A 15,799-nucleotide genomic window follows, 5' to 3' on the forward strand; every position below is an offset into this window, starting at 1 on the left:
ATTCTAGTTTGTGTGTTAAGTGGTGGTTCACGATAGTCTCGGAAGATCTTTTGTTTTTCTGTGGTATCAGTTGTAAATGTCCTTTTTCATTTCTGATTGAGTTTATATGAATCCTCTCTCCTTTTCTTGGTTAATCTATCTTAGTTTATTGGTTTTGTTTATCTTTTCACAGAAAAAACTTTCATTTTATTGATCCTTTGTGTTGTATTTTTTCCTTATTTCTTTCTCTTTGTTATTTCTTGCTCTGTTCCCTGGACTAGACTAGAATATAGTGAAGTCAACATAACTTACTGTATGCTCCAACTCTTTGTCTCAAGCAATCCTCCCACCACAGCCTCTGGAGTAGGTTGCACAATAGGTGCACATCACCACATCTGGCTAATTTAAAAAATTTTTTGGGAGAGATGAGGGTCTCACTGTGTTTCTCAGACTGGTCTCAAACTCCTGTTCTCAACTAATCCTCCCAGTTCAGCCTCCCAAAGTGCTAGGATTATAGGCATGAGACACTTTAGCTTGTCTTCTGCTACCTTTAGGTTTGGTTTCCATGAGTTATAACATTGGATTATTGATTTGTTATCTTTTTTATCTGTGCATTTAGGCTATTACCTTTGCTCTTAGCACTGTATTTATTGTATCCCTGAAGTTTTGGTAGCTTGTGATGCCATTTTTCATTCAATTCAAAACATTTTTTGATTTCTATCTTGAATTTGTCATTGACCCAAAGATCATTCATCGACATGTTTTTTATTTATTTTTTTGTTTTTATTTATTTATTTATTTATTTTTCATCAACATGTTAATGTCTATGCATTTGTTGTAGTTTTGAAATTTCCTCTTAAAATTGATTTCTAGTTTTATTCTACTGTGGTCTGAGAACATACATGGCATAATTTTAAATTTTTTTAATTTGCTGAGATTTATTTCATGGCCGAATATGTCATCTATCTTGGGAAATGTTCAATGTGCTGATAAGAATATTGTGTATTCTGCAGTTTGGGGGGTAGAAAGCTCTGTAAATGTCCATTAGGTCCTTTTTTTTTTTTTTTTCTAGAACCCTCTCTAAGTCGTGTTTCCTTGTTGATTTTCTGGTTTGATGATCTGTCTACTTCAGTTAGTACAATGTTGAAATCTCCAATATTATTATGATGATGTTTATTTCACTTCTTAATTCTAATAGTACTAGTTTTATAAATCTGAGAGCTCCTGTCTTAGGTACATGTACTTTCAGAATTGCTGTATGTTCTTGTAGAATTGATCCCTTTATCATTATATAATGACCACCTTTGTCTTTTTCTACGTTTTTGACTGGGTTAATTTTGGAAAGCTCTCAAAATTTTTCTTGTGCTTAATTTATTCTGTTGTTAATATCAGTACTTTCCATTATATTTTGAAATTCCCTAAATTGCTCTTTCATTCTCTGAAGTTATATTATTTTTTAATTGAGTCTTTAGTGAAATTTTTGTTCATACCCTGATTTTTTTGTGTGTGTGTGTTGATTTTCAACTTTCTCATTGATTCTATTAGGCTTGCTTGTTATCCATATTTGAATTGCATATGTGATATTTCAAAAATTTCATTTTGGTTGGAGTCCATTGCTGGAGAGTTAGTGTAATCCATTGACCATGTCAAGATATCCTGTTTTCTCATATTGCCAGAGTTCTTATGATGTTTCCTTCACATCTGGAACTTCATCCTTCAGCTCAAAACAGATAGCCTTGTGGTTCACCTGTTTTCCTTTGCTGGAAACTTCACTGCTCAAGGTTGAGAGGTAGAGGTACACTCCCTTTCAGCTCATGCAGTTAGGTGCTTGCTGTGGTGTTGGTAGCAATTTGGGTCAACTGGACCACAGACTCTTGGGAAAGTGTTCAGGTGCCAGTGGTGGTGGACTAGTTTAGGTAATTCCCAGCCTCCTGGAGGGAATGCTTAAGTCCTGGAAGGCCAATCTGAGACTGCGCTGGAAATCTTGCCCTTAAGTCTTCCTGAATTTGAGTGCTGGCTATGATAGATGGGGTAAGGTGATCTCATTCTCTGGAAGGAGGAAGGTAGAGGAGCCAGAAGCCCACAACAGGAAGGGCAGACACCTGCTGAAAAGTTTAACTGAGGTAGGCAGCTGTGGGACACACAGTGTTCATACCTCCCTCTGTTGGCAGTGGCAGTGGTCTTTGAACTTGGGGGCACAAAATGCCTAGATGTCCAGCTCCTGCCCTGACCCAGTTACAGCAGAGGTGGTGGGGGCCACCCAACCCACCATGTGCTATGGCTGAAACACACCGGTAGGGGCAGTGTGATTGTGCCAGTGACTTGTCCCCATTTCTGAAGGCTCCTCCCAGAAGAGATAGGCAGTTCAAGGAGAGGACTCCAGCCCTGTCTTCCCTCAGCAGAGGCATTAGCTTTAGTAGTTGGGGAACATGAAAGCACTTACTGGCACTTTTTCAAGGGAAAGGAATTAGCCTTAAGCTCTGTGAAATCCTGGATGTGATAGGGGCTCTGTGGGGCAGCCGATCCCACATGCCCTGGCTTAATATTCCCCTGTAAACCTCACTAGTCCCAAATTCAAACAGCCACAACTTTCTTGGCAGCAGTGTACAGAGGCAGAGTGCAGAAGAAGGCTCTGAATGGTGGGGAGCTGGTATTCTGGTCTCCTTTGTCTGAAGGGACCTTTGGTGTGCTGCATTCTCTTCTCGGCTAGGAACATCCTGAATGATCAAGCTCTGGGAGACCCACTGGTTCCTCCAAGTTGCTGCAGTCCAACTATATTGTAGGAAGTAGTACATGTGGATGTAGCAATGTACAGACTTAGGGAGTGAGATCTGTGTGTTGAAAATACTATACTATACTATAAAAATACTGTCTGTCCATGAAGAGAGGGAAATGAGCTGCACCCTCTGTGCAGAACCTGGATGTGGTGAGCTGGATACTATTGGGGAAGTATCCCCCATGCAAATCTAGAACTGATTGTCCCATAGATCACCCATACCAAAGCTTGTGCTTAAGAGCAGAAGCATGTAGGTCCACAGCATTAAGTGGCTGGAAGAGGAAAAGTCCTCATCTCCATATCCCTTCCCAGGGTACCCAGCTTTGAACTCCCCAAAGGGGTACCCAGGTATCTTGTATCTTGACCCTGTGACCAAACAGGGTGAAGCCTTTGCTAGGCAAACAGCGTGGGCAAGATGCTGAAGGGAGTGCTGTCTGTGCTAACTACTTGTGGCTTGGTCTCACTGCAATCTGAAGCAGCATGTTGTGGGAGTTGTCCAAGGTATTTGTAGAATAAGTTGGCCTCTCTTGTCCCACCTTAGCAGGGTGGGGCTGTGTCAGACCAAATTCAGCCTGAGGGCAGGGTGCTGCCTCTCTTCAGTCTTCCCAAATGGCACCTTGGGTCTGTGGCCAGAGACACTTTTTAGGCAAGCTGTGCCAGCAAGAAACATTGGAGAGTGTAGTTTGCTTGAAACTCAGTCCCATAGTAGACTGCTACATGATAGTGGATACCGTTCCAGATGCATGTTAGAAAGCCTGGGTTTGCTGTTCTTCCCCAGCTAGGTGGAGGCTGTGGCCTAAAGGGGTGAGCTACCCAGCTTCAGATTCTCAAAATGATGTCTTGGATTTGGAACCAGAAAGACTGGGATCCTGCCCAGGCAGGGAACATGCCCAAGAAATTGTGGGAAAATGCTGTTTGTACCTGTCTCAGTCTCACTTGCAGCCCACAGCAGGATGGTGAGGACTTTCCCAGGGGTGAGTGAGAGCACCTGGGCTCTTCTATCCCTCTTCAGAGTCACATAGTGGTTGCAGGAGGGCCTGAACTCCCCCAGTATCTTGGCTCTCTGAATAGTGCCCAACTCAAGCTGTTCAGCTTCAGATGCCTACGGGACTCTGTGTGAGTTCCCTTTCTGAACAATGTCTCTGCACAATCTCTGGGCATCTCCCTATGTTAGGCCCAAGACCTGCATGGGTCAGGGAATGCTCTTGTGGGCAAGATTGTAAAGGCTCATTTCAGAGAGTGAAGCCCTGGGGGTTTCTCTCTTACTCTGTCCCCCCATCCAGGAGCTTCTCCTGGCTGTTAGCCAACCCTCTGCTAGGCAAGTTGTCCTGAACCCTTTCCTTAACCACTTTTGGTGCTTCCCATTACTTCTTTGGTGAATCCTAGTGTTTTCTCCTAGACAATTTGTTCAAATGTCAGAATCTGCTCACTACATAGAGTAGGCCATATAGTACCTATGTCCAGTCAGCCATATTGATCCTATCATATTAGTTCTTTTTTAAATGTTTGATAGAAATCACCAGTGCAAGGTTTGAATCCAGGGATTTTCATTGTTAGAATATTTTGATTACTTATGCAATCCTCTTACTAATTTTAGGTCTATTGAAACTTTCTAATTCTTTAGGATTTAGTCTTGGCAGGTTTTGTGTTTGTAGGTATTTGCCCATTTTGCCTAGCTTATTAAATTTTCTGGAATGCAAATGTTAAGTAGGAATGAGGAGGGAGAAGATATGATGACACTAAGGAATACTTTGTCTACAACTGGGGGAAGAAATTGACCAGAGAGGCTTCCAAGAAGGAGTAGATTGGCCTTAGCCAAGGGGTTTCCAAGGACTTAAGAGATGTTTGGTCTATGAAAGGAGGTCTGCAAGGGTGAAACCACAAAGTGGAGAGAGGATTGAGGCCCCAAAAGGTGTATAAACAAAGTAGCAGTGTCCTAAAATGACCTACCCTCACTAACAGTAAAAATCCTACTCTCCCATGCCATGACAGTTTATAAACGCCCTGACAACCTCCAGAAATTGCCTTACAAGGTTAAAAAAGGGGAAGACTCCCATTTAATAGGCATAATGTAGGGGTGTATAGCACACCTTTGAGGTGTGGGACACAACTATCAAAGGGACTCTACCTAAAAAAATAAAATATTAAGACCTGATTATTTGTACCCTCACATTAATCTGAAATTTAAAAAACAAATAAATGAAATTAATAAAATAAAAATAATAAATTAATAAAGGGAGCAAAGACTCACTATTCCAAGAACTCTCCACCTCTTTCTAAGAAAAACAAATGAATATTCCATCTCCACTTAACATATTATTAGGAATTAGCATTAAAAGATAGGCAAAGGATTTGAAGAGAAACTTCTCTGAAGAAGACAGGCGCACGGCCTTCAGACATATGAAAAAATGCTCGTCATCTTTAATCATCAGAGAAATGCAAATCAAAACTACTTTGAGATATCATCTAACTCCAGTGTAACTAGCCTATATCACAAAATCTCAAGACCAGAGATGTTGGCGTGGATGTGGAGAAAAGGGAACACTTTTGCACTGCTGGTGGGAATGCAAATTAATACATTCCTTTTGGAAAGATATATGGAGAACACTCAGAGATCTAAAAATAGATCTGCCATTCAATCCTGTAATTCCTCTGCTGGGCATATACCCAGAAGACCAAAAATCACATCATAACAAAGATATTTGTACCAGAATGTTTATTGCAGCCCTATTCATAATTGCTAAGTCATGGAAAAAACCCAAGTGCCCATCGATCCACAAATGGATTAATAAATTGTGGTATATGTACACCATGGAATACTATGCAACCTTGAAGAAAGATGGAGACTTTACCTCTTTCATGTTTACATGGATGGAGCTGGAACATATTCTTCTCAGTAAAGTGTCTTGAGAATGGAAGAAAAAGTATCCAATGTATTCACCTCTACTATGAAACTAATTTAGGGCCTTCACATGAAAGCTATAACCCAGTTACAACCTAAGTATAAGGGGAAGGGGGAAAGGGTGGGGAGGGAGGGGGGAGGTGGGTAGAGGGAGGGGAATTGTAGAATTAATAGTATTGTTGCCTCTTTTTTTTTTTTTGAGACAGAGTTTCACTCTGCTGCATAGGCTAGAGTGCAGTGCTGTTAGCCTAGCTCATGGCAACCTGGGTTCAAGTGATCTACTTATCTTAGCCTTCCAGTAGGAGCCCGCCACCACACTTGGCTAATTTTTTTTATTTTTGGTAGAGATGAGGTCTCACTCTTGCTTAGGCTTGTATAGAACTCGTGACCTTAAAGAATACTCCCACTTTGGCCTCCCAGAGTCCTAGGATTACTGGCATGAGCCACCTTGTTTGACCTTCACTTTCCTTTTCAATTTTAGTAATCCGAGTTTTCTTTTTTCCAAAACATTGGATATATCTAGATAAAGGTTTGTAAATGCTGTTGATCTATTCTTTGCATTGTATTGGTTTTATCTATTTTTCTATTTTCTAATCTTTACTATTGCTTCTTTTTGCTAGCTTTGGGTACATTTTACTCCTTTTCTTGTTCCTTATGTTGTAAAGTTAGGTGGTTGACTTGCGACCTTTCTTATTATTGTCAATGTTTATAGCTCCTTAGCACTGCTTTCCCTATGCCCCTAACCTTTGTATGTTGTGTGTTCATTTGTCTTTATTTTACAATTTCCTTAGTGATTTCTGTTTTGATCCATTGCTCATTTGTGTTATTTAATTTCCACAAGTTTACAAATTTTTTGGTTTCACTTATGTTATCTAAACTTGATCCAATTGTAACCAGAGAAAATTATTTGTATGATCTTTCTTTTAAAACTTTATTGATGTCTGTGGCCTAAAATATTGTCCATTCTGGAAAATGTCCCATGTTCAGTTAAGTGGAATGTATATGCTATTGTTGTTGGGTAAACAATTCTGTGTATGTCTGCTTGATCTACTTTGTTTACTGTGTTTTTTAAGTCCTCAATTTCTTTTCTTAAATTTTATATGGTTGTTCTAACCACTGTTGGGTGTGAGGTATTGAAGTCTTTGTCTGATTTTTATTAATATTTTAGGCAATCTTTATTAGTCACATAAATATTTATAATTGCTTTATCTTCTTATTGTATTAAACCTTTCATTAATAATGTCCATTTTATTTCTTACAAACTTGTTGATTTGAAGTTTATTTTCTCTGATACTAGCACAGCCATCCTAGCCTTCTTTCGGTTACAATTTGAATGGAATATCTTTTTAATGTTTTTTATTTTCAATCCATTTTCATATGTGGATCTAAAAGTGGGACATTTGTAGATGGCATATAGTTAGATCATGTGTTTTTATTTATTGTGCCATTATCTGTTTTGATTGAAGAGTTTTATATGCTTACATTTAAAGTAATACTGATAATGATGAGCTAACTTCTAACATTTTGCTTTTCATTTTCTATATACCTTGTAGGCTTTTGTCCCTATTTTTTGTTAGTATTACTATGTGCTTTTTTGATTTTTGTAGAGCAATGTTCAAATTCCTTTCTCATTTCTTTTTGTGTGTATTCTATATCTATCTTCTATGTGGCTATCAATAGGCCTGAAATAAGCTATCACGAAGCACTAACCCTCTAATATAAACTTACATCAGCTTAGCTTCAATAGCACACAAAACTCTGCTTTTTAAGGTTTCTGTCCTTGTCCCTTTTAGTTACTGTCACAAAATTATGTCTTTATATATTGGGTACTCAAAGTCATAAATTAATAATTCATTTCAGTGCTTTATTCTCCTAAGTTGTATGGAAAACAAACTATGGAGTGACAAATAAAATTAACAGTAATACTATATTTTAGACTAATAATATTTTTTTAACATGTTAGTCTTTTAAATTATGGGAAAACAAAAGTAGATCTGTAAACTATTAGTACAATAATGCTAGCTTTTATAACTTTCCAGATATTTACCTTTATTGATATTTTTACTTCTTCATTTGGCTTTAAGGGACTGTTTAGTGTCCTTTCATTGAACCCTGCAAGGGTCAGTTGAACCTTTTTTGCAGGGCAGGTTTATGGTAACAGACTCCCTTAGATTTTGTCTGAAAATACCAATTTCTCCCTTACTTTTTGAGGACAGTTTTGCCAAATACAACATTCTTGTTTGGCAGATTTTCTTTTAGTAGTTTAAGCATATCAGCCCACTACCTCTGGCCTAGAAAATTTCTGACAAGAAACCTGCTGATAGTTTCTTGTTGAGAATCCCTTGAGTGTGATGAGCTGCTTCTATATTGCTACTTTGAGATTCTCTTTGTCTTTCAAAAGTTTGATTATAATATGTCTTCAAGTGAGTCTCTTTGAGTTTATCTTCCTTGGAGCTCATTGAGTTTTTTTTTTTTTTTTATTTTTACATTTACAACTTTCACCAAATTTGGGTGTGTTCTATTCTCTCTTCTCCATTCTTTCTCTCCTACCCTTGTGGGATTTCCACAATGCATACACTGGTCTGCTTGACAGGTCTCTTTGGCTCTGTTCTTTTTCCTCAAAATTTTTATCTGTATGTTTCTCAGACTTGATAAATTAAGTTGTCTTACCTTTGAATTCACTGATTCTTTTTTCCCTTCCTGCTCAAATTTGTCTTTGAATCCAGTGAATTTTAAATTTTGATTGTTGCAGCTCCAGATTTTCTTTTGGTTACATTTTTTAGGTTTTCTATCTCTACTGATATTTCTATTCTGTTCATACATCATTTTTACTTTCTCCGCATCTTCCTTTTGTTCTTTGAGTATCTCTTGAAGTTTTTGCCTAAGAGAGTGACATCAGCATGAAGGTGGAATAGGAGTTCACAGTGTTTACTCCTACCCACAGAAAGTTCCATTATTAACTATCTGCAGATCAGAACACCTATTTAAAAACTCAAAAGGTTAAAAATAAGACTGCGATACCCATGGGGACTGCAGAACTGAATAAAAAGTATATTAGAATGGTAAGAGGAATCATCTCACTTTGAATGCATTGCCCCTCCCCTTCTTCTAAGTTGGTACAGTGATATACGGTTTCTACAGTGGGAAAAGAGAAACAGAAAGGGACAATCAGCTTCTCAAGCATTCCATGATGCTTCCCAGGAAGCCCATTCTAGTACCATCTCCTGGGGAATGCAGTGGTGATGACACAGCTGGGCCACATGTAGTCAGTTAGAAACAAAGAGCCCAGCATGTTGTGCTGCCTGGTTAGGAGTATTAGCCTGTAGCCTTTCCCACTCACATAGAACTGAGCTGATCACTCCCCGCAGCCTGGTAAGAAATTTAATCTGACTTCAGTCTTTAGATAGCCTCTCCAGCCAGGGATGTGTTGCTTTTGGATAAAAGTAAAGGGGCTATACCTGCCCCAGTCAGAATCCAAATAGCAGATAACTCAGCCTCAAAGCCTATGACAGGGCCCACCTAAACAGGCAGGTGTTCAAAGACATTTCTACCAGGTATTTCTACCAAGCATAGCTGCTGGTTCTTCCCATCCTGAGAAATATATCTTCCCAACCTTGGGGCGTAGCCTGTTGCCAAGCCCAAATGCAGAATTCAAATAGAGTTTCACCAAGCCAGCAAATATACTCTGTATTCCAACCTTCTAAGAGGCATTTATAGCACACAGTCAGCATCTGCTCCTGTATTCTCATGTGTTGGGGGAGCCCAAGCAGCAACCATATCTAATGTATAAACAAAATCTAGAGAACTTAAGAGCAAGCTCTACCTGCCTGGGGTCATTGCCAGTAAGCCCATCCAGAATCAAAAGCTTGACACAATACTGAAAATCTATCCCTCCTAAGAACACCTGCAAAGGCCAGAAGAGGGGGCTGTCTTCTCAAATGTGCAAACACAAATGTAATTACATTCCATATAAAATGAAGTGTTATTTTTTCAAGATCTTTAAAGTATGACAGTGGAGCTTTAATGGGGATTGCATTGAAATTATATATTGCTTTGGGTAGTATGGACATTTTAACAATGTTGATTCTTCCCAACCATGAGCATGGTATATTTTTCCATTTGTTAACATTCTCAGCTATCTCTTTTCTTAGAGTTTCATAGTTCTCTTTATATACATCTTTCACATCCTTTGTTAGATAAACTCCCAAGTATTTCATCTTCTTTGGCACTACTGTGAATGGGATAGAGTCCTTAATTGTTTTTTCTACTTAACTATTGTTGGTATATATAAAGGCTACCAATTTATGAATGTTGATTTTGTAACCTGAGACACTGCTGTATTCCTTAATCACTTCTAAGAGTTTTGTAGTAGAGTCCCTAGTATTTTCCAGATATACAATCATATCATCTGCGAAGAGCAAAAGTTTGATCTCTTCTGGCCCTATGTGGATACCCTTGATCGCCTTTTCTTCCCTAATTGCGGTAGCTAAAACTTCCATTACAATGTTAAAGAGCAATGGAGACAATGGGCAGCCTTGAAAACATAATACTTTGTTTTATTTGGAATCAGAAAAAACCTCGAATAGCCAAGACATTACTCAAAAATAAAACAAAGCAGGAGGAATCACGCTTCCAGACCTCAGACTATACTACAAATCGATAGTGATCAAAACAGCATGGTACTGGCACAAAAACAGAGAAGTAGATGTCTGGAACAGAATAGAGAACCAAGAGATGAATCCAGCTACTTACCGTTATTTAATCTTTGATAAGCCAATTAAAAACATTCAGTGGGGAAAAGATTCCGTATTTAACAAATGGTGCTGGGTGAACTGGCTGGCAACCTATAGAAGACTGAAACTGGACCCACACCTCTCACCATTAACCAAGATAGACTCTCACTGGATTAAAGATTTAAACCTAAGACATGAAACTATAAAAATACTAGAAGAGAGTGTAGGGAAAACCCTTGAAGAAATTGGGTTGGGGGAGTTTTTTATGAGAAGGACCCCCCGGGTAATGGAAGCTGCTTCAAAAATACACTATTGGGACCTGATCAAACTAAAAAGCTTCTGCACAGCCAAGAACACAGTAAGTAAAGCAAGCAAACAGCCCTCAGAATGGGAGAAGATATTTGCAGGTTATGTCTCTGACAAAGGTTTAATAACCAGAATCCACAGAGGACTCAAATGCATTAGCAAGAAAAGAACAAGGGATCCCATCGCAGGCTGGGCAAGGGACTTGAAGAGAAACTTCTCTGAAGAAGACAGGCGCACGGCCTTCAGACATATGAAAAAATGCTCATCATCTTTAATCATCAGAGAAATGCAAATCAAAACTACTTTGAGATATCATCTAATTCCAGTGAGACTAGCCTATATCACAAAATCCCAAGACCAGAGATGTTGGCGCGGATGTGGAGAAAAGGGAACACTTTTGCACTGCTGGTGGGAATGCAAATTAATACATTCCTTTTGGAAAGAGACATGGAGAACACTTAGAGATCTAAAAATAGATCTGCCATTCAATCCTGTAATCCCCCTACTGGGCATATACCCAGAAGACCAAAAATCACACCATAACAAAGATATTTGTATCAGAATATTTATTGCAGCCCTATTCATAATTGCTAAGTCATGGAAAAAGCCCAAGTGCCCATTGATCCACGAATGGATTAATAAATTGTGGTATATGTACACCATGGAATATTATGCAGTCTTAAAGAAAGATGGAGACTTTACCTCTTTCATGTTTACATGGATGGAGCTGGAACATATTCTTCTTAGTAAAGTGTCTCAAGAATGGAAGAAAAAGTACCCAATGTACTCACCCTTATTATGAAACTAATGTAGGACCTTCACATGAAAGCTATAATCCAGTTACAACCTAAGAATAGGGAGAAAGGGGAAAGGGAGGGGAGGGGGGGGGAGGAAGGGGAAAGGAGAGGATTAATGGGATTACACCTGTGGTGCATCTTACAAGGGTATATGTGAATCCTAGTATATGTGGAATGTAAAAGTCTTAGCAAAATAACTAAGAAAATGCTACAAAAGCTATGTTAACTAATGTGATGAAAATGTGTCAAACGTCTATGAACCAAGTGTGTGGTGCCCCACGATCATACTAATGTACACAGCTATGGTTTAATAAAAATAAATAAATTAAAAAAAAGTGTAATTACATGAGGATTACAAAAAAAAAAAAAAAACACCTGGGAATCATGACATACTTGAAAACAACTAAGAAAGCTCTAACAATAGGTCCTAAGGAAATAGAGATCTATGAGATGACTGGCAAATAATTCAGAATAATTATCTTAGAGAAGTTCAGTGAATTATAAGAACATAGGATAGAAAATAAAATTTGGAACAAGATATAAACAAAATAAGAATTTTGACAAATAAATAGAAATAATAAAATCCAAATAAAAAGACTGTCATACTTCAAAGATCTTGAAAAAATAATACGTCGTTTTATATGGAATCATAAAAAAACCTTGAATAGCCAAGACATTACTCAGAAATAAAAACAAAGCAGGAGGAATCACGCTACCGGACCTTAGACTATACTATAAATTGATAGTGATCAAAACAGCATGGTACTGGCACAAAAACAGAGAGGTATATGTATGGAACAGAATAGAGAACCAAGAGATGAACCCAGCTACTTACCGTTATTTGATCTTTGACAAGCCAATTAAAAACATTCAGTGGGAAAAAGATTCCCTATTTAAAAAATGGTGCTGGGTGAACTGGCTGGCAACCTGTAGAAGACTGAAACTGGACCCACACCTTTCACCATTAACTAAGATAGACTCTCACTGGATTAAAGATTTAAACTTAAGACATGAAACTATGAAAATACTAGAAGAGAGTGCAGGAAAAACCCTTGAAGAAATCAGTCCGGCCGAGTATTTTATGAGGAGGACTCCCCAGGCAATTGAAGCAGCATCAAAAATACACTACTGGGACCTGATCAAACTAAAAAGCTTCTGCACAGCCAAGAACACAGTAAGTAAAGCAAGCAAACAGCCCTCAGAATGGGAGAAGATATTTGCAGGTTATGTCTCTGACAAAGGTTTAATAACCAGAATCCACAGAGAACTCAAACGTATAAGCAAGAAAAGAACAAGTGATCCCGTCACAGGCTGGGTAAGGGACTTGAAGAGAAACTTCTCTGAAGAAGACAGGCACATGGCCTAGAGACATATGAAAAAATGCTCATCATCCTTAATCATCAGAGAAACGCAAATCAAAACTACTTTGAGATCTCATCTAACTCCAGTCAGATTAGCCCATATCACAAAATCCCAAGACCAGAGATGTTGGCATGGATGTGGAGAAAAGGGAACACTTCTACACTGCTGATGGGAATGCAAATTAATACATTCCTTTTGGAAAGATGTTTGGAGAACACTTAGAGATCTAAAAATAGATCTGCCATTCAATCCCATAATTCCTCTACTAGTATATACCCAGAAGACCAAAAATTACGTTATAACAAAGATATTTGTACCAGAATGTTCATTGCAGCCCAATTCATAATTGCTAAGTCATGGAAAAAGCCCAAGTGCCTATTGATCCACGAATGGATTAATAAATTGTGGTATATGTACACCATGGAATATTATGCAGCCTTAAAGAAAGATGGAGGCTTTACCTCTTTCATGTTTACATGGATGGAGTTGGAACATATTCTTCTTAGTAAAGTATCTCAAGAATGGAAGAAAAAGTATCCAATGTACTCAGCCATGCTATGAAACTAATTTATGGCTTTTATATGAAAGCTATAACCCAGTTATAATCTAAGAATATGGGGAAGGGGGAGAGGGAGGGGGGAGGATAGGTGGAGGGAGGGTGATTTGTGGGATTACACCTGCAGTGCATCTTACAAGGGTACATGTGAAACTCACTAAATGTAGAATATAAATGCCTTAACACAATAACTAAGAAAATGCCAGGAAGGCTATGTTAATCAGTGTAATGAAAATATGTCAAATGGTCTATAAAGCCAGTGTATGGTGCCCCATGACTGGATTAATGTACACAGCTATGATTTAATAATAAAAAAAGTCCTAGACATGAAGAACACAATGTTTTAATTGAGAAATTCAACATAAAACTTCAACAGTAGCTGTGATTGAGCAGGAGTATCAAAGCTCAATTTGAGCTCAAAGACAGAATGTTTGAAAATGTATAGTAAGAGTAAAAAAAAGTAAAAAGAATAAAACCTGTAGAAATTCTGCAACACATCGAAAACACTTAAATTTGCATAATAGAAGTACCTGAACTAGAAGAGAGAGAAAAGGAGCCAGAAAGTATATTTAAAGAAATAATGGCTGCCAATATAAAGGTATAGGAAGTGATGTAATCTCCAATCAAATGTAACCCAAACGCAAAATGCAGTAAATGATCAACATCATTAATCATCAGAGAAAGGCAAATTAAAACCACAATGAATATCATCTCGTACCTTTCAGAATGGTGACTATCAAAATATGAATGATAGCAAACATTAGAGAGAGGGTGAAGAGAAAAGAGCCCTTGTACGTTGTTGGTGGGAATGTGAATTAGTACAGCCATTACAGAAAATTGTATGAAGGTTCTTCAGAAAACTAAAAGTAGAATTACCATATTATGCAGCAATCTCAATTCTGGGCATATTTCTTACAGGTTCAAAATCAGTATGTTGAAGAGAAATTTGTACTCTCATGTTAATTACCTTTATTTACTACAGGCAAGATCTGCAATTAACTTAAATGTCTATCAATGGATAAAGAGTATGTGGTAATACAAACACAGAGGAATGCCATTCAGCCTTAAAAATAAGAAATTCCATCATGTATAACAACATGGATGAATCTAAAGGACATTGTGCTAAATGAAATAAACCAGGCACATAAAGACAAATATCACATGGTTTTCATTTATACATGGAATGTAAAATAATGCAATTCATAGAAGTAGAGAGTAGATGGTTACAAAAGGATGGAGGTGGGGGGAAGGAGGAGGTGCTGGTTAAAGTATACAAAGTTTGAGTTAGGAGGAATGAATGACAAGTATTTGAGATGATGGTCATGTTGACTCAGTCATTCTACATATGTAAATGTAGCAGAACATCACTTTGTACCTCATCAACATATTATAATTTTGTCACAAAAACTTGGTCTTTAATATATCTGCCATTGGGTCTTTTTCAGGGACAATTTCTGTTGATCAATTTTTATCCTTTGAATGGATCCTGTTTCTATGCCTTGTGATTTTGTTTGTTGAAAATTGGATATTTGAATAAAAATTTACTGGAAATCATAGTCTACCTCTTCACTGAGTTTTGCTGTTTTTTTTTTAATTATAGTTTTTGTTTTTAATTTTTATTTTTGTAGGTCACCTATGTGCCAAGGATCTGCCTGAATTGTATGTAAACTTAAAGTCTTCTGAGCTCTTTTATGAGCCTTTTCCTGGGCATGTGTGCTCACTTTCTAATTTTCCCCATGTGTGCAGTTGTTTTGGAATATTCAAAAGAGAAAAATAAAAATGAATGTAGGGAGAAATGGGCACCAGCCCTTTCCCTCCACTAGAAGTCACTTTGGTCAGAAGGAGAAGGGTTTGCAACATTGTGGAAGGTACAACGACTTCTTTGGCTGCATCTCTGTGATCAGATGCAGCGATCAGTGACCAGAATGTAGATACCCAATATTTTGAATGTAGATACCCAATACCCTTTTTGCCCATGTGGCTCAAATGAGCTCTTTTAGGAACATGAGCACAGCTGTCAGCCATGTGGCTGAGAGGTGGTATTGGGTAGCTGCTGCTGTGCTAACTTCTGAAATTGATAGAACTTAACTGCCATCTACCTCATAAGACTTCCCCCAGAAGTGTCAAGCCTCCAATAGACTCTGGAGTTACAGAATAGTCTAAGTGGATTGACAAGTTCCTGCACCTTTACTCCACCACCTTCTTAATATCCTCCTCTCCTCTCTTCACCTCTCTTCCCCTCTCCTCTCCTCTCTTCTCTCCTCTCCTTTCCTCTCCTCTCCAGTTACTTTGAAATCTATCTACTTTATTCCTGTTTTAACAATATCATTTTATTTATAAAATGAAAAGCCTTTGACTTATTAAATCCAAAAGACATTGTATTGAAAA

This window comes from Nycticebus coucang, chromosome 9, assembly GCF_027406575.1.
Source record: "Nycticebus coucang isolate mNycCou1 chromosome 9, mNycCou1.pri, whole genome shotgun sequence".
NCBI lineage: Eukaryota > Metazoa > Chordata > Mammalia > Primates > Lorisidae > Nycticebus > Nycticebus coucang.